Consider the following 26,471-nt stretch of genomic DNA (forward strand, 5'->3'; position numbering starts at 1 on the left):
TTGAAAGGATAAAATATTAGAAGTTGAAAACAGATTAGTGGTTGCCAGAGGTTAATGAGGGTGTGGGTTTGGGGGGGCGGGGGAAGTGGGTGTATTTATATAACACAAAATGAGGGATCCTTGTGGTGATGGACATGTTTTGTATCTGGACGGTATCAATGTCAATATCCTGGTTGTGATATTGCAGTATAGGTTTGCAAAGCATTGCCACTGGGGGTACCTTGATAATGGATCTATGAGATCTCTCTGTATTATTTTTGCAACTGTGTGTTAACTTCAGTTATCACGAAACAAAAAGTTCAACTGAAAAAAAAAGGTGTTACTTCATGTGTCTGTTACAAAATTTATGTATGATCATAATACCCTTAATATCTAGAAAAATGGAAATGCTATTAACAATTTATATACGTTGCCAAAAATCAAGCCAGGATGACTGGGTTTAAATCTTGGTAGATGCCTTGAGTGTTTTAGACTAATTGGGATTTATTCATAAATAAAAAACTAAGGTGAGGGATAACTTGAAACAGTACGGTATGCTAAGTTAGCAATTATCTTCAAATCTGTATAGATATATTCTCTTTTGTCCTTAGAGTAGAACTAGAAGTAATGATAGACGTTTCAGGGAAACGTTTCATTCTTGAATGAGGGAGTGTTATTTATAATATTTAACACTTATTGATTGATTTTTGCCTGGTGATATTGTAAACACTTAACATATATAATTCATTTAGTCCTGAAAACAGTATGATGTTGTCACTACTAATGCGATTCAAATTTTACAAATGAGGACTATAAAGGTTAAATATTTTCCTAAGTTTACCTACACACCAGGTTGCAGGGCCAGCTTTTAAAGCCTAACAGTTTGACTACAAAGCTTTTGCTGATAACCATTGTGCTGTAGTATTTTTAGTATATATGTTCTCCAACCACAATGTAATGAAACTAGAATGTATAACTGAAAGGAATTTGGGTATTCATAAATATGTAGGAATTAAACAACAGTCCTAAATTACCTGTGGCCCAAGGAAGAAATCAGAGTTTAAATTAGAAAATGATGAGTGAAAATATAAAAGGAACAAACCAAAAGTTCTGGAGAGGAAGCTAGTGTAGTACATAGAGGGAAATTTGTTGCTGTGTAAATGTCTATAATTACAAAGAAGGAAAATCACAAATCAATAACCTAACTTTCCAATGTAAGTAACCAGAATAAAGATGAAACCAAACTCAAAGCAAGCAGGAGGAAGGAAATAATAAAGATTATAGTGAAATAAAATGATATGGAGAGTAGAAAGATAGTAGAGAAAATCAGTGAAATCAGGAGTTCTTTCTTTGAAAAGAACAACAATTTGACAAACCTTTCACTAGACTAATAAAAAAGGAAAGAGAAGACATTATTAAAAGGAAAGATTGAGGGAAAATTATTTCCTACTTTACCAAAATAAATGGATTTATAAGGGAATAAAATTAACAGTTGTATGGCAAAAAATTAGATACCCTAGAATAAATGGATAAATTCCTGGAAAGACAAAACAACCCAAACTGTCTTAAGAAGAAATAGAAAATCTGAATAGACCTCTAACAATGAAGGATATTGATTTAGTAATCAGACATACTCCTATAATGCAGAGCCGAGCCCAGTCTCACTGTTAAATTGTACCAAACATTTAAAGAATTAAAACGCCAATCCTTCACAAACTGCAAAAGAAAACGAAGAGGAGGGACCATTTTCCAACTCATTATATGAGGCCTTTATCATCCTGATAAAAAAAACAAAGACAACACAAAGAGCACAAACTACAGACCAATATGTCTTATGAATATGAATGCAAAAATCCTTTAAAATACTAGCAAGCAGAATCTAGCAACATGTAAAAATAATGATTTGCTATGACCAATTATCCCTTAAAGAAAAGGTGGTTCTACATATGAATATCAATCAACGTAATACATCAGAGTAATAGAATAAATTAAAAAAACCACAGGGTCATCTCAGTAGATATAGGGAAAGCACTTAACAAAATCCAAAACCATTTCATGATTTAAAAAAAAAACCAACACAACAAAGTTGGACAGAAGTTATTTAATCTAATAAATGTTATTTATGGGAAAAACAAAAAACAGAAACACAGGTAACATCATACTTATTGGTGAAATGACTAAACCTTCCCTCCTAAGATCAGGAACAAAACAAGTATCTCTCTCCTCTTGGCACTTCTATTCAGCATTGAACTGGAACTTCTTCTAGCCAGGGCAAGAAAGCAAGAAAAAATTTTAAATCATCCACATTGGAAACTAAGAAGTAAAACAATTTCTATTTAACAATGATATGATATTATGTAGAAGTCATAAATAATCCTCAAAAGGAATTTTAGACCTATTAAGTTCAGCAAAGTGTATAGTAAAGAGCAATATAAAAATAGTTGTATTTCTATAAACTAACAATGACCAAGAAAAATGAAATTAAGAAAATAATTTCATTTATAATAGAATAAAAAAACAAAACAGGGAAATTAAACACAAAAGTGCAACACCTACATGAAAAGAAAACTGCAAACCATTGTTGAAAAAAAGTAGACCTAATAGAGATATATTTCATGTTGATTTATTGGAAGACTTAATATTGTTAAGATGACAAAAGATACATGCACCCCAATGTTTATTTTATTTTGTTTTTCAAACAAGAAGTTTTAGAATCATTAAAGTTTGAGGTGCAAACGGAGGCATGGATTACAGATTAGACTAGAGAAATAAAAGTAAGTAGATCATAGGTGCTCTACTTAAATGTTTCACAAAAGGAAAAACCTATGGTTTAATTGTGATTTGGCTTGATTACTCTCCCAGTAATCGATGTGAAAGAGGTGAAATACGTTGACCAGAGAGACTGCTTAAAAAGTATTTGCAGTAGTCTCTCGAGATTCAGGACAAGGACCTGCCTAAAGTAAGAAATCAACTGTAGGGATGGGTAGGTGAAAAGAAATTTGAGAGATATTCATGATCTAACTTAATAGGATTCAGTTAAACTGTTGGCTAAGCTTATTGATAGCAAAAGTGGAGACCTGGACCATCCCTTAAATTTGAGTTTTCACGATTGGGTGGAAATTGGTGCCCTTAGGTGAAGTTAGCAAAAGCAGGGGTGAAGGTGTGAGCTAGGGAGTAGGTTAAGGATCAAGGAAGGAGAAATGAACTCACTTTTCTTCATGTTGAATTTTTGCTATTAGCACATCCAATAGATGTGCCACAAATATTTTGTTCAGAAGCTCAAAACTAAAGATCTGAATGTGCGGTTAGCTGCATATCTATCGTCTCCACGTGTTTCTAAGCTCGCTGAGGAAAATGAATATATCTTATTAACCTTTGAAACCCCAGATGACTGAAATATCACATTATAAGTAGGTCCTCATGATTTCTTTCTTAATCAAATGAAGAAGTTACAGTGAACTCAGGTTTCCTGAACTTTTGCAGTATTCTTACATTTTTCATGTTGTAGAGTTTGGGAAAAATTAAATTATTAAATTTGCACAGAATGTTTACATTTATGTTAATATCTTTGACTGAAGTATTCATGATTCTCCAGTTATAATAATAAAAGTAAACTCAATGGAAAAACTAAAAACACTCTGATTTTTAGTCCGTGGCAGCAGATTGATATGTTACTATTCAGTTGGATGGAGGAATTTCCCCATTTCTTCATAATTAAAACTAATGTACTACTTATATGATATGGTGGAAACTAAACTTTCAAGATTTTGATTCAAATTCAACTGGAAGAAGACATCAAATCAATATATTAAAATTATTGTAGCAACCATCTTTTCTGAATGGGATACATTGTTTTAGAAAAGGTTAGTTTCGTTTTTCATTCATTTTGATTAACTAACAATATTACCAGAAATGGAATGCCATGGCTAATGTATCAGTATACTCAACTAAAATGTTCAATATAATTCTTAATATAAATAGGTTATAATATCTAATAAAATCACTTTTTTGACATGAACTAAAATATCTAATGAAGGGGTGACAAAAGCACTAAAATGAAAGCCATCATTACATTGAGTTAGAAAGAGATTTATTTAACTGGTTAGGTTTCTGACTGAAATAACTGCATTCAATTTGTTAATAGGTCTGTGAGGTTTTTTTTTTGTTGTTGTTTTTTTTTATAGGCTGAAATTTTGTTAATTGTCCCACTGACAGTTCAGCATTCACAAGACTAGCTCTAGAAATGCCATCCAGTCACTACATGAATTTCAGATTTACATTTGGCAAACAACAGGAGATTACTTTACCTACAGTGCTTATTCTGAAATATAATTTAGGATATGGTGTTTATTCTTCTGTTTTTTAATAGCATCTACTGAGAAATCACTTTTATTGGGAATCCAAACAACTGGAATTTATTTCATGCTTTATAATTTTATGAGAAGCAAGTGATAATAAACAGTCTGATACCATGACTATATGCATAAAACCAGCTTAGAGACTATGGTTATTACAAATCCTATATTAGTAATCCTACTCTCCGCAATAAGATATTGGACGTATATGGAACAAAGCTATGCATATTAAAGATGACAATTATTGATTGAATTATCCGAAGAAGAAGAAAACTTATTTTCTGAGAATTCAGGCTCTGGAGTCTAGCTGTCTGGATTGAATCATTTTTTTTTCACTATAATTGTAGTGTCAGATGCAGATTATGTTACTCTAGGTATAAAAAAATTGGAACCTTTGGATATGTATGTATTTTTGCCCAGTTAGTTAGAAATATTTATTCATTTTCATAACATAAACTTACTAAAAAGCTGATAATGAGGAAACCGGCACAACCACAGTTGAGAAACATGCCCAGATTTACCAGCCAGTATGTGTAGAAAGCATGTTAGCAGACTAGCCAAACCATCATAGATGCCTAGGATATTTATATTCTATTATGAATGCTGTTCTAAATCTATCACTGTAGAATAGAAAAGAGGGTAATCTAGAGATCTCACAGGACTCACTAAAAGAAGTGTACAGTATCTAACTTTTAAGGTAACATAATCCTAGTTGAAAATTACAAATATCATTGCTTTGCTCAAAAGATACCACCAAAATAAAAATTAGGGTTTTAGTTGATTATAAATTGAATGCAGAGTTATTTTAGATGCTATGTACTAGAAAATATCATATAATCCTAGATGGTTATTGTCATTATTATTCTTTGGGTATACCTAACTCTGCTGTTTCAAAAAAAAGGTAATTTTACATTTTTTAACCTTTTCTTATTGGAATTAATAAATCACAGTTACAGCTTCACTGCATTTATGTAGTCCCTTCCCCTTACCATTTGTCAAAACTCTTATGTATATTTTACTATTTCCACATGCAAATGTAGATTTCAGTGGCCAGCAGACCCATGGAATATACATCCAGCCCATACTTTCTTGATAGTTGTTCAGAAAGTCTTAATACATCTGGTTTTGTTTACTCATTTGTTTGTTTTAATTCTCTACAGATGTTTTGGATAGTGTACTGATGTTTCATTCTCATATTGGGGAATAGAAATGTTATAGTAAGATATATATATATTTATTACTTTGCTATAATAGCAGTTCTAGACTTTCAGAAGTTGATTTTGTCAACTTTTCTTATTCTGGCTTAACCTCATTTCTGTATTCATTGTTCTTTGATATCTATTATCTATCATGGTGATGAGTGAATTCTTTAATTTACATAAAGAAGTGATATTTACATATATGCACATAGAAAATAAGGAAGCAAAGCACAGGATACCTCTCAGTATATTTAAAATCTTGAAGCTTCAGACTCAGGGCCAAGGAAAGTTTAACCAAAAACAGATGTAATAAAAATAGTATGCCGTAAGACTGTCAGTGGTGATGTTAGAACAGGCAGATAGGTATACATGAGCAGAGAAATGGGCACAGGCCAAATAGCAGGAAACCAAGCATCTTGTAAACAATATGGGGGTCCTTGGGCAGACAAAGAAAAGCAGGAACCTCCAGACTAACAGGAAACCACATATTTTGGGGTGTCAAGTGTCCTGGAGGCAGACAAAGAAGATGGAAAAAGACGGGAATCTCTGCTTCAAAGGCAATCTTTTGCTCATTATTCTCTCATTACAATAAAACTAGTCTTACAGATAAGAAGTTCCCATCATGTACCAACGCCATGAGACTTCCCATCAAGACTAAATAAGGACGAGATCCCTCCTCCCCTTGGGAAGGTGGAACTGGGATGAAAATCAGGGAATACAACCCTAATCCTCTGCCTCCCCAATGAATAGTCCACCTCTTCATTTCTACACCCCACATATCCAGCTTGCCAAAGAAACTCAGGGCAGCTACTCACCTGAGTCTGCCCGCTCTCCCCTTGAGAGCATACTATCACTTAATATATCCAGACTTTCCTTTCTTGACCTCTGCGTCTCATCTCTGAATTCTTTCTGCAATGAGACAAGAACCTACTCTCTGGTAACAGTGATATATTCAGGAATATTTACCAACGAATTTCTAAGTCCCAATGTGAATGCTTATAATCAAAGATGACTGAGACATCTATATTTGGAATACATGGAATTTAGATCAGTATTTGTAACCTTATTAAAGAGATGTTTTCATGATATGAAAGCTTTTCTCATGAAGAGGCAGGAATGAAGGCTATGAATCAACTCTGAAAACAAGAATGACTTAATCTAATAAATACAGGCTACTGCATTTGAACACTGCAGCAGAAGGTTGTTCATAAAGGCAGTGATGTGGGTGTGATGTGATGTGAAAGGAACTGGCAACATGCTTCAATAGAATTAAAATGTGCACCATCTTTACTGTTGTGGACTGCTGATTATTGAGCAGTTATTGGGGATTGCTGACTCAGAGCTCAGGTTTTATTGTTGTTATTGTTCATTTGTTTGTTTTGCAGGATGGAATACTTTCATTTCCTAGTGCTTTGGCTCGGTAAATAATCCTTGATAGTGTGACACATTTTCCTTTATATTTGTAAACATTACATTGAAGTATCATAAACCATACAGAGAAGCACACAAATTATAAATGTACTTCTGAATGAATTTTCACCAAGTGAACATATCCATGTAACTAGTACTTAGGTTAAGAAACAAAACATAGATTGAACCACAAAACCTTGTTTTGTCTCTTTGAGCCACTGAACTCTCCAAGGATAACCACTATTTTGACTTCTAGTACTATAGATAAATTTTGCCAGTTATTGGACTTTATATAAATGAAGTAATATGGTGTATACTCTTTTGTTTCTGCTTCTTTTATTCAACATTGTAATTTTAAGATTCATCCAAATTATTTTATATATAGTTTTAAATCATTAATTCTCAGTGTTCACAGGGCTGTCCAATAGAACTTTCTGTAGTATGGGAACAGTTCCATGTATGCACTATAATATGCTGTAAAGTAAAGTAGTCATCCATGATCCACATATAGTTATTGAGCACTTAGAGTATGACTGGTGTAACTGATAAATTAAATATTTTTAATTAAATAAAATTTAACCAGTTTCATGTGGCTAGTGGTTACCATATTGGACAACACATGCATTTGTGTGACTGTGCTACAATTTAATCATCCATTTTTCTGTAGAAAAACATTTGGGTAGTTACAGGTTCATACTATTATGAATGATGTTCTTATGCAATATCTTTTATATGTCTTTGAGGGAAAGAGCATATACATTTCCATTGAATACAGTCCCATTATGTAGGAGTTGTATTATAACTTTCAACTTTAATAGATGTCAAATAATTTTGTAAATTGGTTGCACCATATTACCCTCTTATCAGCAATCTATGCATGTTCCATTTACTTCACAATCTCATCAATGATATTGTCTATCTCTTTTTTACCAATTTGATAGGTGTACAATATAGCAATTATGGTTTCAACTTCCATTTTTAAAAATTATTAAAGAAAGGGAGCATCGTTTCAAATATAATGACAATGACACTCTACCAATGTGGTCTTCCTTCCAAATACTCATAATCTCTGTATAACCATAAGGAAAATATCAGAAAAATCCCAATTGAAACATTCTACAAATACCTGAGCCAGTACTTCTCAAAACTGTGAAGGACATGAAAAGCAAAAAAAGTCTGTCACAGCCAAAGGCGCGTAAGCAACATGACCACTAAATGAAATGTGCTCTGCTGGATGGGATCTTAAAACAAAAAAAGTACATTAGGTAAAAACTAAGGAATTCTGAATGAAGCATGCATTTTAGTTAACATGGTAATTGGTTATTGGTTCATTAATTGTAGCAAACAGACTACACTAATACAAGATGCCAATAATAGACGAATCTCTGTGTACAGTATATGGGATTCTCTGTAGTTTCTTCACAGTTTTTTCTCTGTCATCAATTGTCCTAAAACAAAAAAGTTCATTCAATAAAAGAGTCCTAGAATACATTTTGTTTTTTACTTCATTTCCACTCTCCTGAGTCTCCCATTCTGAAACCTTTAAAAATATTAGAAATTCTTCTAATAAATATATTGATCTATCTGAGGTAAAGTATAAAGTGAAGTTTTTGTATCTAACCATGCTTAAGGAATAAAATAAAATTTTCCCAAAATGCAGTGTAAAAGGTCACTAAATACTCAAAGGTGCTATTTAGAGACTCTGAAAGAGAGATGAAAAGGAACATAGATTGGTAAACTGCCTCACTGCACTGATACTCCATGATTGACTTATTGTGACAAATAGCAAATAAGATTTTTTTCAAAGACCACAGTGCCACAATGACTAGTTTTTCTTCCCCAAGCATTCACAGGTAACACAAGCCAAACTATGTCTTTTTTTTTTTTTTTTTGAGAAAGAAACATCACTTTTATTAAGACAAGAGATTAATTTCAGCACAGGGGATCTCCATGAATATATTTCCCTTCAAACATTGCCAGGGTCAATGGAATTTTGACTTGTCTGGTGCATTTGTACTGGATACACAGCTTAAGCCTTCCTAAAGCAAACATAATTTACAATCTATAGTTTGCTCTTTAAAGTCCAAGTTGAATATTTCTATTTCTTGTTTAGCCTTTACATGCTATATTTTTTTTCTCCTTGCCATATTCCTTGGTTTTTTTTATGTACCTAAAACTTCAGATTATATCGATTAAGATTTTTTAGTAAGCATTAAAATGAGCAACAAAGGTGACTGGATTAAGGCAGTAACTATGTCTGTGCACTGAGCTGCCAAGCATAAGCTCAGGTTGATGTTTATTTTAATTAGAGTTACACTGTAATGAAGAAAGTAGTTTTCTGTGTGTATGTGTGGAAAATGGGTAGTTTGGTGGCCTTTGTAGAATGTGTGATTTATGTGACTTACCTGTTTGTATTTTTTTTTTTTAACATCTTTATTGAAGTATAATTGCTTTACAATGGTGTGTTAGTTTCTGCTTTAAAACAAAGTGAATCAGTTATACATATACATATGTTCCCATATCTCTTCCCTCTTGCATCTCCCTCCCTCCCACCCTCCCTATCCCACCTCTCTAGGTGGTCACAAAGCACGAGCTGATCTCCCTGTGCTATGCGGCTGCTTCCCACTAGCTTGTTTGTATTTTTAAATGGATAGCTTCAAGCAGTATAAAAAGTAGAAATGAAATATGATCATGTGCACAGCTGAAAAATAGAAATATTGAACTTATATATTTTACATTATTTGGCTTCAAACTAAATTTGTAAGCACTAGACATTTATCTTCACATACTCAATCCATTTGAATATACCTTGAAGTGATTTATGATTTGTCTCAATGAAGGGCTCCATTGAAGCTGTTGCTTGCTCCAAATTTCCTGATTCTCATACACCCAGCTAAATAAAAACAGTACTGCATTTTAACATGTAAGAGCCCTGTTGTGTATTTCAAGAGTAAAATAACATTGAGGCCATTTGTGCGGGTGTATGAGTAAACACATATTACTTTATTTTGAGTATTGCATTTATTTTTAAAATTCTCCTCTGCTTCAATACAGAGACTTCTTTCTTGATGTACAATACAAACATTTCACAGTGTTTCTGTGGAGATGATGACCTGCAGTAACATAAATGTGAGATTTTAAAAATGGGAATTTAAGAGATTGAAGGAGAAAATAATGTTATAGAGGCTAATCACAGGGATAATTTGGCTATCTTATCGTTTCTTTCAACATGTGTTGCTCTTCTCCTTTACTTAGGTAACAGAATCCTTCAGTTACTTTGGGAAATTGCTCCTCCCTTACGTGATGTGGTCTACAAATGAGGCCTTCAACGTAAGAAACGCAGTAGTAGAATTTTAAGGCAGGTCAGTGTGTACCGTTCCTTTGGGCATGAGTTTTAGTTGATAAAAGGACACTTAACCAAAACTGAGACAGTCAGATTTATTTTAATGAGTTGAAAGGGGTACAGAAAAAGGTGACATCTTCATTTATTTATTGATCGATTGATTTATTGGCCGCGCTGTGCATCATGCGGGATTTTAGTTCGCCAACCAGGGATCGAACCTGTTCCCTCTGCACTGGGAGCACGGAATCTTAACCGCTGGACCGCCAGGGAAGTCCCAACATCTTCTTTTAAAGATTATTGACAGTAAGATATCTTTAAGCCTAGATTTTCTGTTGTTCATTTGTGCCATCGTGTAGAGATGTCTCAAGAGAATGATTACATAGCCAAAAGACAGACAGAAATATTCCTGAAGAACATTGTTTTCTTCAGGAAATTTTTGGGTGTCTCTATCTAGCCTTGCCTGAAGCTGTTACAGCCTGCTCTTTGCGGTTAGGTTTTGATTTTGATTCCTGTCAGTTTCATTGAAAACTGACTCATGCCTGATAGCACGCATGCAGGTACTTCTTTGACCTGTAGTCCGTTTTTGTTTTTGACTAGCATCGCAAATAACAGCTTATGACAATTAGCATACATAAATTAGGAAAAAGGGCCTAAAATGCTTTTGAGTAAAATGACAATATATAAAACATCTCACTAAATAGACAACCCACCTTAACTTTTTTGTAAGTCACAGCTATTAGAATAGTCATTTCTAGGATATAGTTCAGTAAGATGATGCCACTTTGTAACAACAGAAACTTTGAAAAAGCAGAATAGTTTCAGGAAAAAGCACCCTCAAAAGTGTACAGATGGTCTCCTTTCAATGCTTTTGTATTGGAAAAACACTAATTAGCCTTTGTGAGAATACAATTAAGGAATTAAAATGTATATATTCCAAATCAGTACAATCTAAATGGGTTGAAGGATTTTGCCATTATTCTGCATTTAGCCCTCTGTCATTCAGTAGAATTATGACCCAGTTATTTTGATGTCAAGTTTTAATGTTGTATTTTTATGGCAGGGACTCTATTTCCTTTCACCTGGTACACCTCTGAGTTTCACAATTAGAGAAGAGTATTTACTAAGTTATGATCAAGTTTCCTTAATATGTATGAATTTTTTCCCTCTTATTAATGGAAGAAAACATTGGAATTAGTTTTAGCAGATAGCATGCCAATCTAATACAGAAATCAGACTCACAGTTTTGAAATTTTGGCAGATTTTGTTTTGTGGAATATTCCAGTGAGTCAAATAATTTCTTGTGGTATATAGACTTAATGGTGTTGGAAACTGCAATGCCCTGGTTTGTTTTAAATCAGAATTAAAGATGTGCCAACCTGTCACAACTCCTATGCACAAAGTACACTACAGTTCTTCACACCCCTTTGAATTCATATCAGTCATTTGAAAATAACATTTTTCCCTCAGAATGAGCTGTCACTATCAATTTGAATAGTGGCTGTTGAACTGGAATTCATCCACATTTTCTGCAAGCCATTTGGTTCATTATATCACAAACCAAATGACTTGCAAAACTATTTTTTTCACACTGTTTAAAGCAAATGCAATACTATCTCTTCAAAGATTGCAATAATAATTTGATATCTTTATTCAAATATCTATTTAGATTTCTCTTTTTTCCTGCTTTATTGGCATTTCTAATTCACGTCTCAATAATCAGCCCAAAGTCTTTTTTTCTTAGTATCTACTGTGTTTGATTCATTGGTACTTTAGCTCTGGTTATGTGTAACCACCAAATGACAAACAGATCTTTGTGCTGCCCTGTTTCTGTTCCTCTTATGAAAGTGTAAATCGCTAGATGCTGTACGATAATGATGGTGTTCAGAGTAAAATAGTATTTGTGAACACATTGGAATAAAAATGTTTTTTCTCATTTTAACACATCCACCATACCTGACATTTCATAAAATACCTATGATTTAGGATTGTTTATGTATTGTTATCTGTCACTAAGTGACACAGTATGTTGCATGGGATTGAAAATTGTAAAATCAGCTGCAGTTTTCCTAGAGGAAAACATCTGTTGCTCCCTTCTGCTGGGATTTTGTTTCCATTTTATTCCAGAATTAATACATACGTTTTTTTTTTTTAACATCTTTATTGGAGTATAATTGCTTTACAATTGTGTGTTAGTTTCTGCTTTATAGCAAAGTGAATCAGTTATACATATACATATATCCCCATATCTCCTCCCTCTTGCATCTCCCTCCCTCCCACCCTCCCTATCCCACCTCTCTAGGTGGTCACAAAGCACCAAGCTGATCTCCCTGTGCTATGCGGCTGCTTCCCACTAGCTATCTATTTTACATTTGATAGTGTATATATGTCCATGCCACTCTCTCACTTCGTCCCAGCTTACCCTTCCCCCTCCCCGTGTCCTCAAGTCCGTTCTCTACGTCTGCGTCTTTATTCCGGTCCTGCCCCTAGGTTCTTCAGACCCATTTTTTTTTAATATTCCATATATATGTATTAGCATTCGGTATTTGTTTTTCTCTTTCTAACTTACTTCACTCTGAATGACAGTCTCTATGTCCATCCACCTCACTACAAATAACTCAATTTTGTTTCTGTTTATGGCTGAGTAATATTCCATTGTATATATGTGCCACATCTTCTTTATCCATTCATCTGTCGATGAACACTTAGGTTGCTTTCATATCCTCGCTATTGTAAATAGTGCTGGAATGAACATTGTGGTACATGTCTCTTTTTGGATTATGGTTCTTGCAGGGTATATGCCCAGGAGCGGGATTGCTGGGTCATATGGTAATTCTATTTTGAGTTTTTTAAGGAACGTCCATACTGTTCTCCATAGTGGCTGTATCAATTTACATTCCCACCAACAGTGCAAGAGGGTTCCCTTTTCTGCACACCCTCTCCAGCATTTGTTGTTTGTAGATTTTTTGATGATGACCATTGTGACCGGTGTGAGGTGATACCTCATGGTAGTTTTGATTTGCATTTCTCTAATGATTAGTGATGTTGATCATCCTTTCATGTGTTTGTTGACAATCTGTATATCTTATTTGGAGAAATGTCTATTTAGGTCTTCTGCCCATTTTTGGATTGGGTTGTTTGTTTTTTTTGATATGTAGCTGCATGAGCTGCTTGTAAATTTTGGAGATTAATCCAGTTGTCAGTTGCTTCGTATGCAAATATTTTCTCCCATTCTGAGGGTTGTCTTTTCATCTTGTTTATGGTTTCCTTTGTTGTGCAAAACCTTTTAAGTTTCATTAGGTCCCATTTGTTTATTTTTGTTTTTATTTCCATTTCTCTAGGAGGTGGATCAAAAAGGATCTTGCTGTGATTTATGTCATAGTGTTGTGCCTATGTTTTCCTCAAAGAGTTTTAGAGTGTCTGTCCTTACATTTAGGTCTTTAATCCATTTGGAGTTTATTTTTGTGTATGGTGTTAAGGAGTGTTCTAATTTCATTCTTTTACATGTAGCTATCCAGTTTTACCAGCACCACTTATTGAAGAGGCTGTCTTTTCTCCATTGTATATTCTTGCCTCCATTATCAAAAATAAGGTGACCATATGTGCATGGGTTTATCTCTGGGCTTTCTATCCTGTTCCATTTATCGATCTTTCTGTTTTTGTGCCAGTACCATACTGTCTTGATTACTGTAGCTTTCTAGTATAGACTGAAATCAGGGAGCCTGATTCCTCCAGCTCCATTTTTCTTTCTTAAGATTCCTTTGGCTATTTGGGGTCTTTTGTGTTTCCATACAAATTGTGAAATTTTTTGTTCTAGTTCTGTGAAAAATGTCATTGGTAGTTTGATAGGGATTGCATTGAATCAGTAGATTGCTTTGGGTAGTAGAGTCATTTTCACAATGTTGATTCTTCCAATCCACGAACATGGTATATCTCTCCATCTGTTTGTATCATCTTTAATTTCTTTCATCAGTGTCTTATAGTTTTCTGCATACAGGTCTTTTGTCTCCTTAGGTAGGTTTATTCCTAGGTATTTTATTCTTTTTGTTGCAGTGGTAATTGGGAGTGTTTCCTTAATTTCTCCTTCAGATTTTTCATCATTAGTGTATAGGAATGCAAGAGATTTCTGTGCATTAATTTGGTATCCTGCTGCTTTACCAAATGCATTGACTACCTCTGGTAGTTTCCTGGTTGCATCTTTAGGATTCTCTATGTATAGTATCATGTCATCTGCAAAAAGTGACAGTTTTACTTCTTCTTTTCCGATTTGGATTCCTTTTATTTCTTTTTCTTCTCTGACTGCTGTGGCTAAAATTTCAAAAACTGTGTTGAATACTAGTGGTGAGAGTGGGCAACCTTGTCTTGTTCCTGATCTTAGTGGAAATGGTTTCAGTTTTTCACCATTGAGAATGATGTTGCCTGTGGGTTTGTCATATATGGCCTTTACTATGTTGAGATAAGTTCCCTCTGTGCCTGGTTTCTGGAGAGTTTTTATCATAAATGGGTGTTAAATTTTGTCAAAAGCTTTTTCTGCATCTATTGAAATAATCATATGGTGTTTATCCTTCAACTTGCTAATATGGTGTATCACATTGATTGATTTGCATATACTGAAGAAGCCTTGCATTCCTGGGATAAGGCCCACTTGATCATGGTGTATGATCTGTTTAATGTGCCATTGGGTTCTGTTTGCAGTATTTTGTTGAGGATTTTTGCATCTGTGTTCATCACTGATATTGGTCTGTAGTTTTCTTTTTTTGTGACATCTTTGTCTGGTTGTGGTACCAGGGTGATGGTGGCCTCGTAGAATGAGTTTGGGAGTGCTCCTCCCTCTGCTATATTTTGGAAGAGTTTGAGAAGGATAGGTGTTAGCTCTTCTCTAAATGTTTGATAGAATTCGCCTCTGAAGCCATTTGGTCCTGGGCTTTTGTTTGTTGGAAGATTTTTAATCACAGTTTCAATTTCAGTGCTTGTGATTGGTCTGTTTATATTTTCTATTCCTTCCTGGTTCAGTCATGGAAGGTTGTGCTTTTCTAAGAATTTGTCCATTTCTTCCAGGTTGCCCATTTTATTGGCATACAGTTGCTTGTAGTAATCTCTCATGATCCTTTGTATTTCTGCAGTGTCAGTTGTTACTTCTCCTTTTTCACTTCTAATTCTGTTGATTTGAGTCTTCTCCCTTTTTTTCTTGATGAGTCTTTCTAATGGTTTATCAATTTAGTTTATCTTCTGAAAGAACCAGCTTTTAGTTTTATTGATCTTTGCTATCGTTTCCTTCATTTCTTTTTCATTTATTTCTGATCTGATCTTTATGATTTCTTTCCTTCTGCTAACTTTGGGGTTTTCTGTTCTTCTTTCTCTAATTGCTTTAGGTGTAAGGTTAGGTTGTTTATTTGAGATTTTTCTTGTTTCTTGAGGTAGGATTGTATTGCTATAATCTTCCCTCTTAGATCTGCTTTTGCTGCATCCCATAGGTTTTGGGTCGACGTGTTTTCATTGACATTTGTTTCCAGGTATTTTTTGATTTCCTCTTTGATTTCTACAGGGATCTCTTGGTCATTTAGTAGTTTATTGTTTAACCTCTATGTGTTTATATGTTTTACAGTTTTTTTTTTCCTATAATTGATATCTAGTCTCATAGTGCTGTGGTCGGAAAAGATATTTGATACGATTTCAGTTTTCTTAAATTTACCAAGGCTTGATTTGTGGTCCAAGATATGATCTATCCTGGAGAATATTCCATGAGCACTTGAGAAGAAAGTGTATTCTGTTGTTTTTGGATGGAATGTCCTATAAATATCAATTAAGTCCATCTTGTTTAATGTGTCATTTAAAGCTTGTGTTTCCTTATTTATTTTCATTTTGGATGATCTGTCCATTGGTGAAAGTAGGTTGTTACAGTCCCCTCTTATGATCGTGTTACTGTCTATTTCCCCTTTTATGGCTGTTAGCATTTGCCTTATGTATTCAGGTGCTCCTACGTTGGGTGCATAAATACCTACAATTGTTATATCTTCTTCTTGGATTGATCCCTTCATCATTATGTAGTGTCCTTCTTTGTCTCTTCTTATAGTCTTTATTTTAAACTCTATTTTGTCTGATATGAGTGTTGCTACTCCAGCTTTGTTTTGATTTCCATTTGCATGAGTACCTTTTTCCATCCCCTCACTTTCAGTCTGTATGTATCCCTAGGTCTGATGTGGGTCTCTTGTAGACTGTATATATACGGGTCTTGTTTTTGTATCCATTCAGCGAGCCTGTGTCTTTTGGTTGGAGCATTTAATCCAATTACATTTATGGTAATTATCGATATGTATGTTCCTATTACCAGTTTCTTAATTGTTTTGGGTTTATTACTGTAGGTCTTTTCCTTCTCTTGTGTTTCCTGCCTAGAGAAGTTCCTTTAGCATTTGTTGTAAAGCTGGTTGGGTGGTGCTGAATTCTCTTAGCTTTTGCTTGTCTGAAAAGGTTTTAATTTCTCCATCGAACCTGAATGAGATCCTTGCTGGGTAGAGTAATCTTGGGTGTAGGTTTTTCCCTTTCATCACTTTAAATATGTCCTGCCACTGCCTTCTGGCCTGTAGAGTTTGTGCTGAACGATCAGCTGTTAACCTTATGGGGATTCCCATGTATGTTATTGGTTGCTTTACTCTTGCTGTTTTTAATATTTTTTCTTTGTATTTAATTTTTGATGATTTGATTAATATTTGTCATGGCGTGTTTCTCCTTGGATTTATCCTGTATGGGACTGTCTGCATTTCCTGGACTTGATTGATCATTATTTTCCCATATTAGGGAATTTTTCAACTATAATCTCTTCAGATATTTTCTCAGACCCTTTCTCTTTCTTTTCTGCTTTTGGGACCCCTATATTTCGAATGTTGGTGCATTTAATGTTGTCCCAGAGGTCTCTGAGACTGTCCTCAGTTCTTTTCATTCTTTATTCTGCTCTGCGGTAGTTATTTCCACTATTTTATCTTCTAGGTCACTTTTCCTTTCTTCTGCCTCAGTTATTCTGCTATTAATTCCCTCTAGAGAATTGTTAATTGCATTTATTGTGTTGTTCATCATTGTTTCTTTGCTCTTTAGGTCTTCTAGCTCCTTCTTAAACATTTCTTGTATTTTCTTCATTGTATTTTCAAGATTTTGGATCATCTTTACTGTCATTACTCTGAATTCTTTTCAGGTAGACTGCCTATTTCCTCTTCATTTGTTTGGTCTGGTGGGTTTTTACCTTGCTCCTTCATCTGCTGCGTATTTCTGTCCTCTCATTTTGTTTACTTACTGTGTTCATGGTCTCCTTTTCGCAGACTGCAGGTTCGTAGTTCCTGTTGTTTTTGGTGTCTGCCCCCAGTGGGTAAGGTTGGTTCAGTGGCTTGTGTAGGCTTCCTGGTGCAGGGGACTGGTGCCTGTGTTCTGTGGGTGGGGCTGGATCTTGTCTTTCTTGTGGGCAGGGCTGTGTCTGGTGGTGTGTTTTGGGGTGTCTGTGAACTTATTATGATTTTAGGCAGCTTCTCTGCTAATGGGTGGGGTTGTGTTCCTCTCTTGCTAGTTGTTTGGCATGGGGTGTCCAACACTGCAGCTTGCTGGTCATTGAGTGTAACTGGGTCTTAGCGTTGAGACAGAGATCTCTGGGAGAGCTCTCTCCAACTAATATTACGTGGGGCTACGAGGTCTCTGGTGGTCCAGTGTCCTGAAGTCAGCTCTCCCACCTCAGAGTCTCAGGCCTGACACCAGGTCGGAGCACCAAGGCCCTGTCAGCCCCACAGCTCAGAAGAAAAGGGAGAAAAGGAAAGAAGGAAAAAATAGATAAATAAAGTTATTAAAATAAAAAATTAAAAGAATATTATTAAAATTAAAAAAAAAAACAAAAAAATTATAAAACAAAAGAGCAACCAAACCAATAAACAAATCCACCAATGATAACAAGCACTAAAAACTAAACTAAGATAACCATATAAATCACAAACTAGTCAGTTGCATACAGCAAACCCCAAGTCTACAGTTGCTCCCAAAGTCCACCTCCTCAATTTTGGGATGATTCGTTGTCTATTCAGGTATTCCACAGATGCAGGTACATCAAGTTGACGGTGGAGATTTAATCTGCTGCTCCTAAGGCTGCTGGGAGAGATTTCCCTTCTGTTTTTTGTTCGCACAGCCCCTTGGGTTCAGCTTTGGATTTGGACCCGCCTCTGCATGTAGGTTGTCCTCTAGTGTCTTTTGGGAAGTCTGAGGTCTTCTGCCAGTGCTCAGTCGGTGTTCTGTAGGAGTTGTTCCGCATTTAGATGTATTTTTGATGTATTTGTGGGGAGGAAGGTGATCTCCACATCTTACTCCTCTGCCATCCTGAAGGTCCATCCAATAGATAAGTTTTTATTTTTCAGGAGGAGAATAGTTTATTTTACCAACCACAGAGATTTCAATTTGTATAACCTATCAATTTCAATTAAGTTTTTTTAATAAAATTTAATTCAAATAAACTCTAATAACTCCTGTGTAAGGCATATCTGTAGAAGATTATTAGAAAAGAAATCAAAGAAACATGACAAAATACATTTCACAATTTGTGGCAAAGATTAATATCTAACACCTGGAACATATTGTTGATGTGGAATGTAGTCCTGATTGGGACATTCAATTTTATGTCCTAGATCTCAGTCTGAACACAAGTTATTATCTCTCTAGGCATCAGCTACTTTACCCAGAAAATGGGACTAAAACATCAAACTGCCTTTATCACTGGGATGCTCCAAAGGCAAAACAATAACAAATGCAAAAGAGTTTGAGGTATTAGAAGTGTCACAATTCAGGAAGAGTAGATCAATCACCTGTTATAGTGATGCTGGAAAATCCAGTTTAATTTTACCTACATTTTCTCATGTCTGAAATCATCTCAAGGTACACTTCCTTCTCTATTTTGACATAATCTGAAACTTAAATAATTTATGTTTCCCTAGCCCATCAATAAATTTTTTGTAGCATCTCTTCTACTTCTTCTATTTTGCCCCAGGAAATCTGCATTTTCACATGAACAAAATTTTCACACTCTTGAACATTTACAGTTATTTTATAGTTTCCCTGTTGTTCCTTGGTGATAACTTCCCTTTCAGTCAGGGACAGTGTACATCCCACTCCCATAACTAATTATAGAAATGGCATTATGGGTTATCATATTACTACCACCTCACTTTTATTTGCAAATTATTGATCTGCCACTACCATTAAAGTTGCTAAATCGGAAGTTCATGCATGCCTCTGTAATCTCATTGCCATTACTTATTTATGCCCAGGAAGTCTTTAGCAGTTTGGGACCTTGCTCAGTTTCTTTGTATGTAGATATGTTTTGTCATATATCTTAGCAACTTCTGATTTCTTATTGATGACTTATTTCTCTTCTAAATTTTGCTAAATATATTTTGTAAATCTTCAAACTCCAGTGAATTTCATCTTTATTAGGTTTCAGTCACCTGCAAGAACAATTAAGACTTTGATCACATCACCTGGAGCTATGCTTTGATTCTAAGATTTTAAACTCTGACATTCACTGTCATACCAGACAGTCTGGTTATTGTAAGCTCCATATCCAAAATCTGCATAAAATGATCTTTCTCCTTCATTCTTAGCTTAAGTGTGAAAACCACCAACCTATTTTATCAAGTCTTATGTAGCATAATAGTTGTTTTATCCTTCTTTGACTCTATGGTAGACCATTTAAAAGTACACTATATTCTGGTTTTTAAATGTTTTATTCATTTTTTTAGTTTTATATTTTTACTTTTTATTTTAGCTTTGTTGAAGTATAATTGACATAAACAATTTCAAGATATTTAAAGTGTGTGTCATGATGATTTGATACACGTATACATTGTGAAAGGATTTCACCATAAAATTAACACATCTGTCACCTCACATTGTATGTTTTCTTTTTTGGTGAGGACATTGCTTCTCTCTAATGTCTTAGCAATTTCAAGTACACAATACAGTGTTATAAACTATAGTCATCAGGTTTTACGTTAGTTCCTCAAACTTACTCATCTGATAGCTGAAAGTTTGTACCCTTTTACCAACATCTCCTATTTCTCCCACCTTTCAATCCCAGGCCATCACTTTTCCATTCTCTGTTTCTATGAGTTTGAGTTCTGTTTTCTTTTGTTTTTTAGATTCCACATATAAGTGAATAGTACAATATTTGTCTTTCTCTGTCTCACTTATTTCACTCAGAATAATGCCCTCAAGTTTCAAACTTGTGCTTACCAAAGGGGAAAGGGAAGGGGGTTGGGACAGATTAGGGGGATGGGATTAAAAGATACAGACTATTATATTTAAAATAGATAAGCAACAAGGATTTACTGTATAGAACACGGAATTATACCCATTATCTTGTAATAACCTGTAATGGAACAGAATCTGCAAAAATACTGAAGCACTACGGTATACACCTGAAACTAACACAATATTGTAAATCAGCTATACTGCAATAAAAAATAAAACGCTATTTTACACATTGGCACATAGTAGGCACACAGTAAATATTTGTTAAATGTCTATTGCTGTGTAGAGCTCCACCAAGCAGAAACCATAAGGCCCAGTAGGTGAAATACATGCTCTGATGCAAACTATACTTGATTTTTAAAAATATGAATTAAAATTGGAAAGAATAGATTCCATTCAAATGATTTGGGAATCTGCAGTAATAATTACCAATTAAATGAGGGAGGCCAGCGTATTCATTCATTTGTTCATTCAGTCAGTCAACAAATATTTGTTGAGAGCTTGCTCTTGCCACACATAGCACTTCCCCTGCTGCTTTATTATTTTTTAAAAAACATATTTAACTAGGAGGTTTAGCAGGATTTGAAACCCTTATATATCAAGAAATAGGTTTTCTGCAATTCGAGTTTCTTGAAACAACTTTGCATTAATCCATAAAACCAATCCATTATTTCAAGACTATTTTATTTGGATGCCAATAAGACATATCCCAGGTGAAGAATATTGGCCATGGGGGGTAAACTGTGAGGAATTAAAGTGATCATACAAATGTAGCCAAAGGCCATGGCAAAAGGGTTATTTTAGTGCTTTAATTACCATTTAGATGACTCAACTCAAATTAGACTGGTCAGGATTGTTCAGAATCCACAGATGATTTCTAGCCAGTTCTTAGAGAATGCGGAATGTAGACCTAAGATAAATTAACTGGATTAATAAGCATTTCCTGGAGATGGGCTCACAGGTAAATCAGCAGAGGCCATTTAGTAGACTGTTACTGAGGTGCTGAGTTAAGAATGGGCTAGTAAAGAACATATCTATGTAAATATTTCACTTCATTTTGTAGTCATGGGATATATTTTATTATGAAAAATATTTAATATGTTGAAATGTGTTTGATATTCAATTTTAGTGTATTTCCAAAATTTAACATCTATTAATGTATGCAAAATTTTTTGTGAATGCACTATTTTTGTACTGTTGCTATTTGAACTCTAGTATTCTGGAGGTCTCATTTCATCTTATCAAGATGTTCCAATTGTGGAAATCTGAAGAATTAAGAATGATTTTTTGATTAGTTTGCTTGTTCTTTATATGTAATGTATTCCACTAAAACGTAATACTTGGGCTCAAAAATATCAATCAAATAAAATGTAGAGTCAGACTATAGCAAGAATAATAAAAAGCAATACTTTTTAGCCAGTCTGTACTATCAGAAAAAGCAGAAAATTAAAGCTAGAAAAATTTAGTATGCATACAGCTGACCATACACTAAACTGAGGAAGACCCACATGATCCCAACCCTGTCATTTAATAACCTCCGTCCGTTTCTCCCACCCCACATCCAAGCAGAAAATATGAACTTTACTTTGAGAAATAAGATCCAATTAAAAATTCACATTATACCCCAATGTCTGTTATTGTGAGACGGGATAGTACTATCATGGGGATTACTGTATTTTTAAGTTGTTTCTAACACCCATAAAGAGAAGTCTGATTTAATGTCACAGAAAAAAAGCGTTTGCTTTAACATTTCTTTGTTTATTTCTTTACTGTCAAATGCATATTTTATCAAGCATTTGGTTTTGACCTTTGATAACTTTTGGATTATAGTAGTGAATTTGTGTATTGTCTATTTAATTTTAGTTGAAAATTTAAAATTATATCAGTAATCATAGGCCCTGTATAGATTTAATATCTCTGCTTTGTACTTCATCTTGATAATTTATTTGTTATTTTAACTCAAAGAGATTAGGATAAATGCAGTGTGTTCAGTTGTTCTCACAGATTTTATTTTCTGAGGGGAAGAATTATGTAAACCTCAAAAGGTTCTTCTTGAACAGCAGAATCCTGTGGGTTTTGCAGGAGTGTCAAAGATGGGACCTGAAATGTATTTTCCAAAGTATTGTGGATTTACATTAAATATTTTAAATTACTCCATATAAAAATACACTTCTTTATATTTCTGTCTTCCATAAGATGCATTTATTTATTGCTTTCAGAATGACTCTTTTGACTTCTCACATATTGCTATACTGCCAAATATATATATTACTTAATAAGGGAAGAAAATAAAAGTAAGATTTAAACTGCCCTGTGTTTTTCAAAGACTACATTTTTATGGCCATTTAGAGTTCTTTAACTTCTTGTTTTTTGCTGTCCTTGCCAAATTTTTTCCCAAGCCACAGATGTCAGTTCCTACTCATCTGCTGCTCTGTTTCTTCCTGATACCCTGCAGATTACATGGGTTGTTTTCCAGCTCAAATTGGATCATTTGAGTAAGAAAGGAACTTTAAAATCTGTTGCCATTTTCTTTAGCTTCTTTTTACCTCCTTCCCACACAATTTTATTCCTTAGTAAATAGTCATTTTTTTATTTCAAGTTTTAATGTTGGACTGTTCAAATATGTGTAGGCCTTGGTTTGGCTTTTGAAAATTCTCAAAAATACAAGCAATTCTATTTTCAACAATAATTTAAAATAGGGAATTGTACATGTCAAAGACTTAAAAATGCCAGTAAATTATGTAGATATTTAAAGCAATAGACACAATTTTATAAAAATAACAAAAGAGTAATTTATTAAAATGTATTTGAATAACATTTTGATTGTATTCATCAAATTAATATTAATTTTCAATTATTTAAGTATAGTTTAAGCTAAACACTGTATTTTTTGGTAAAGGAAAATCTAAAAAATATATTCTCAACATTTTTAGAGTACTTTAGACAGTTGATCTTTTGCAATTACGAATATTTAATTTTGACAAAAAGCTAATGATTTTGAAACCATCCTCATTCAGTCAATGACATCTCTCGGTGGCATTTTAAAGTATGCAAGAATCTATTACCACTTTCCCATGTCTTCTGAATACACTATCTTCCATCTTCAGTAGCATCATAGCTCAACAAGTTGAGGGATCCAGTATCTTCATGCTTACCCCAAGTCTTATTTTTAGAAAAATACATATAATTAATGAGAGCCAAGGTTTGAAATTTTACTGTATATATATGTCACTTCAGAGCTTGTTTAATATCCACTTTCAGTCTCTACCAGTAGAAATAAGACATATGTCTAGAAATGTTTAAATAATTAGCACACATGGAAATTCTTATTCTAGAAATCCTTTGACCACATTTTAGGAACTTTATACAAAAGAATAGGTGATTCATTACAGCATTAAGTATTTCTCCACCTATAAGCATTTTCATTTTGCTGTATTATGAGTAAAGGGAATTAGTCATTTATTAATGGATTGAGAATAAAAATAATGAGAAGGAGAAAAGGGATTATTTTTTTCTGGGAAATCCTTAAATTATATCATATTAATACTCTTACATTGTTGCTACATACTATGCTAGTGTTCTCTGAAAAAAAATTTAGATAAAAAAATAGTATCTTGGCTTACTGGTCTATGAGACAAAACAATGCAGAAGCAAGTTTGCAAAACAACATAATCATTATAGGCACAGGTTTTGGAGCCACTACCTAGGGTCAAGTCTCAGCTCTTCAGTGTACTCAGTGACTTAAGCTATCTGTGCCCTAGTTAACAAATCCATAAAATTCTTTTAAAAAAGTCAGTGCTTCATAGAGTTACTATGAAGATGAAATGGGTTAAACATCTAAAACATTCAGAAGAGTGCATCGTAGATCATGTTTGCTTATTAGATGACTTATTACCTGTTGTTTTGGTGATTAAGTCAGTTGTTACTTAGTATATTTTCTTTATTTTCACTAAGGTGGCAATGAAATATGTTGATATTATGTGCTATTTAACACAATAAAGGTTTATAGAAAAATTTCCTTCCTTTTAAGCATTTTAACAGAGATGTTCTTTGATGTTTGTAAGAAAATCCATCTATATTATTTTTGCAAATCCCAAGGTATATATAGAAATAGAACAATAATGTACTGTTGGAATATAAACAGTCTGAAAGTTCCCAACACACACCCAAGTACCCAACACTCACACAAAACTTCTAAGAAATTAATCACACAACAGATGTACACAAAATTAGATATCCCATTAAATTCCTGCTATGCTTTAATGGCTTTAAAAGTTTAAAGATGTTGTATGTAATTGGGGAATTATAATGTATTATGGCTTAATTCCATGCAATTATTTTACCTTAAAGCTTTGTCAAATCATATTATGTTCGTTGTATATTTACCTATAATAATGACTTCTTAACTTGATTCATATAAAGCTTATAAATATGTATATATATATATGTATATATATATATATACCTATATGTATATATTATTTGAGCATCTGTCTTTAGCAATATCATTTAAATCTTGATATTCTATATTCTTTGGTTACAGATGGCTGAAAAGCTGAATTGTCCACATGGACCATTTCAGTTTCTTGGTCATTGTTCTATCATGTACCATCCTTGGGGCTCCTATGCCTCCTTTATTTTGTTTCTGACAGTCTTGTGTAAATTGGAGTGTTCCTATTCTCATCTGCTCATTCCTTTACTGTCATAACTGTCCCATTTTGTATTGGAAATTGGTCTTCTTTGAGGCTTAAATATTGTTTTATGTTGTTTATGGTTTCTATATTCTATATGAAAACTAAGATTTATGATGCCCTGGACAGACCACTTGGTTTCAGTCCTTCAAAGAAAAATGTTACATTAAAGTCAGTTTTGGTAACCCTGCAGTGTATCAGAACACTTTATGAAATATTAACTATGCCAGAAAGAGAGATAACAGCATGCTTAGTTATGGAGCTGAAAAGTATTGTATGTGATATTATGATTATTCACAACATTTCTTAATTTTTTTTTTTTCTAAGACACTGTTCAATGCTAGACCTTCCCTAGAACTAACTCCCTCCCTCACATCAGTTCTTGAAGTATTCTTGTGTATTAGTACATAGAAAGTGCTGAATTACCTCAAGGGAATTCATCTGTTGTCTTGTAGAAGAAGGATCTTTTAGGATAAATGTGAAGCATTAGTAAATTCCACAGGATGCTATATAAATTGCACTTCCATTCAAAGCAAAAATAACCATTATTTCTAAGGTTTCTCTTCAATGGATTATTTTTATGTTATTTTCCTGAACTCCAACTAGAGTAGCTCATGAAAAGCCCATACTAAGTTGATCTATTTAAGGTCAACATGTGAATGTTGTCATTTTAATCGCTATATGTAATTCAATCTCCATTTCCTTTTTTTTTTCTTCTTCTTTTAATACTTAAAACATGATGTTAAGGGCAAGCAGGATCAGCCTTGGACAATATCATTTTATAAGAAGTGTTGTTTTTGAGAATTATAACCGTTCTTTCCAAGCCTGCATGACCTCACTACTCCACGTGTATTTTTTTTGCAAAATTTGTTAATGATCTTCATGTTGATAATGCAATTTTTTCATTTCTCACTTTATCTCAGAACCATTGTATTTAGTTAATTGGATTCTCCCTCTTCAAAATGTTGCTTCCTTAACTTCTGTGACACCACTTTCCTGCTGTTGGTTGCCTATCAAAAGCAATATCTTTTTTTTTTCTTTTGGCTAACAAAGCTTCAAATTTATGAAAATGATTACCATTCCCATTCTACTTACGTAGGGAAAATATTTGCCACCCTATGCCAACATAAAGAATTTTGGATCATCTAACAGACCACTGTGGTCTCATTCTCCTTGCTAACAGGATGTACATGTGTGCCAGTTATGCCCTCTGGAACCTGAGAGA

Source organism: Eschrichtius robustus, chromosome 21 (assembly GCF_028021215.1).
Source record: "Eschrichtius robustus isolate mEscRob2 chromosome 21, mEscRob2.pri, whole genome shotgun sequence".
NCBI classification, from domain to species: domain Eukaryota; kingdom Metazoa; phylum Chordata; class Mammalia; order Artiodactyla; family Eschrichtiidae; genus Eschrichtius; species Eschrichtius robustus.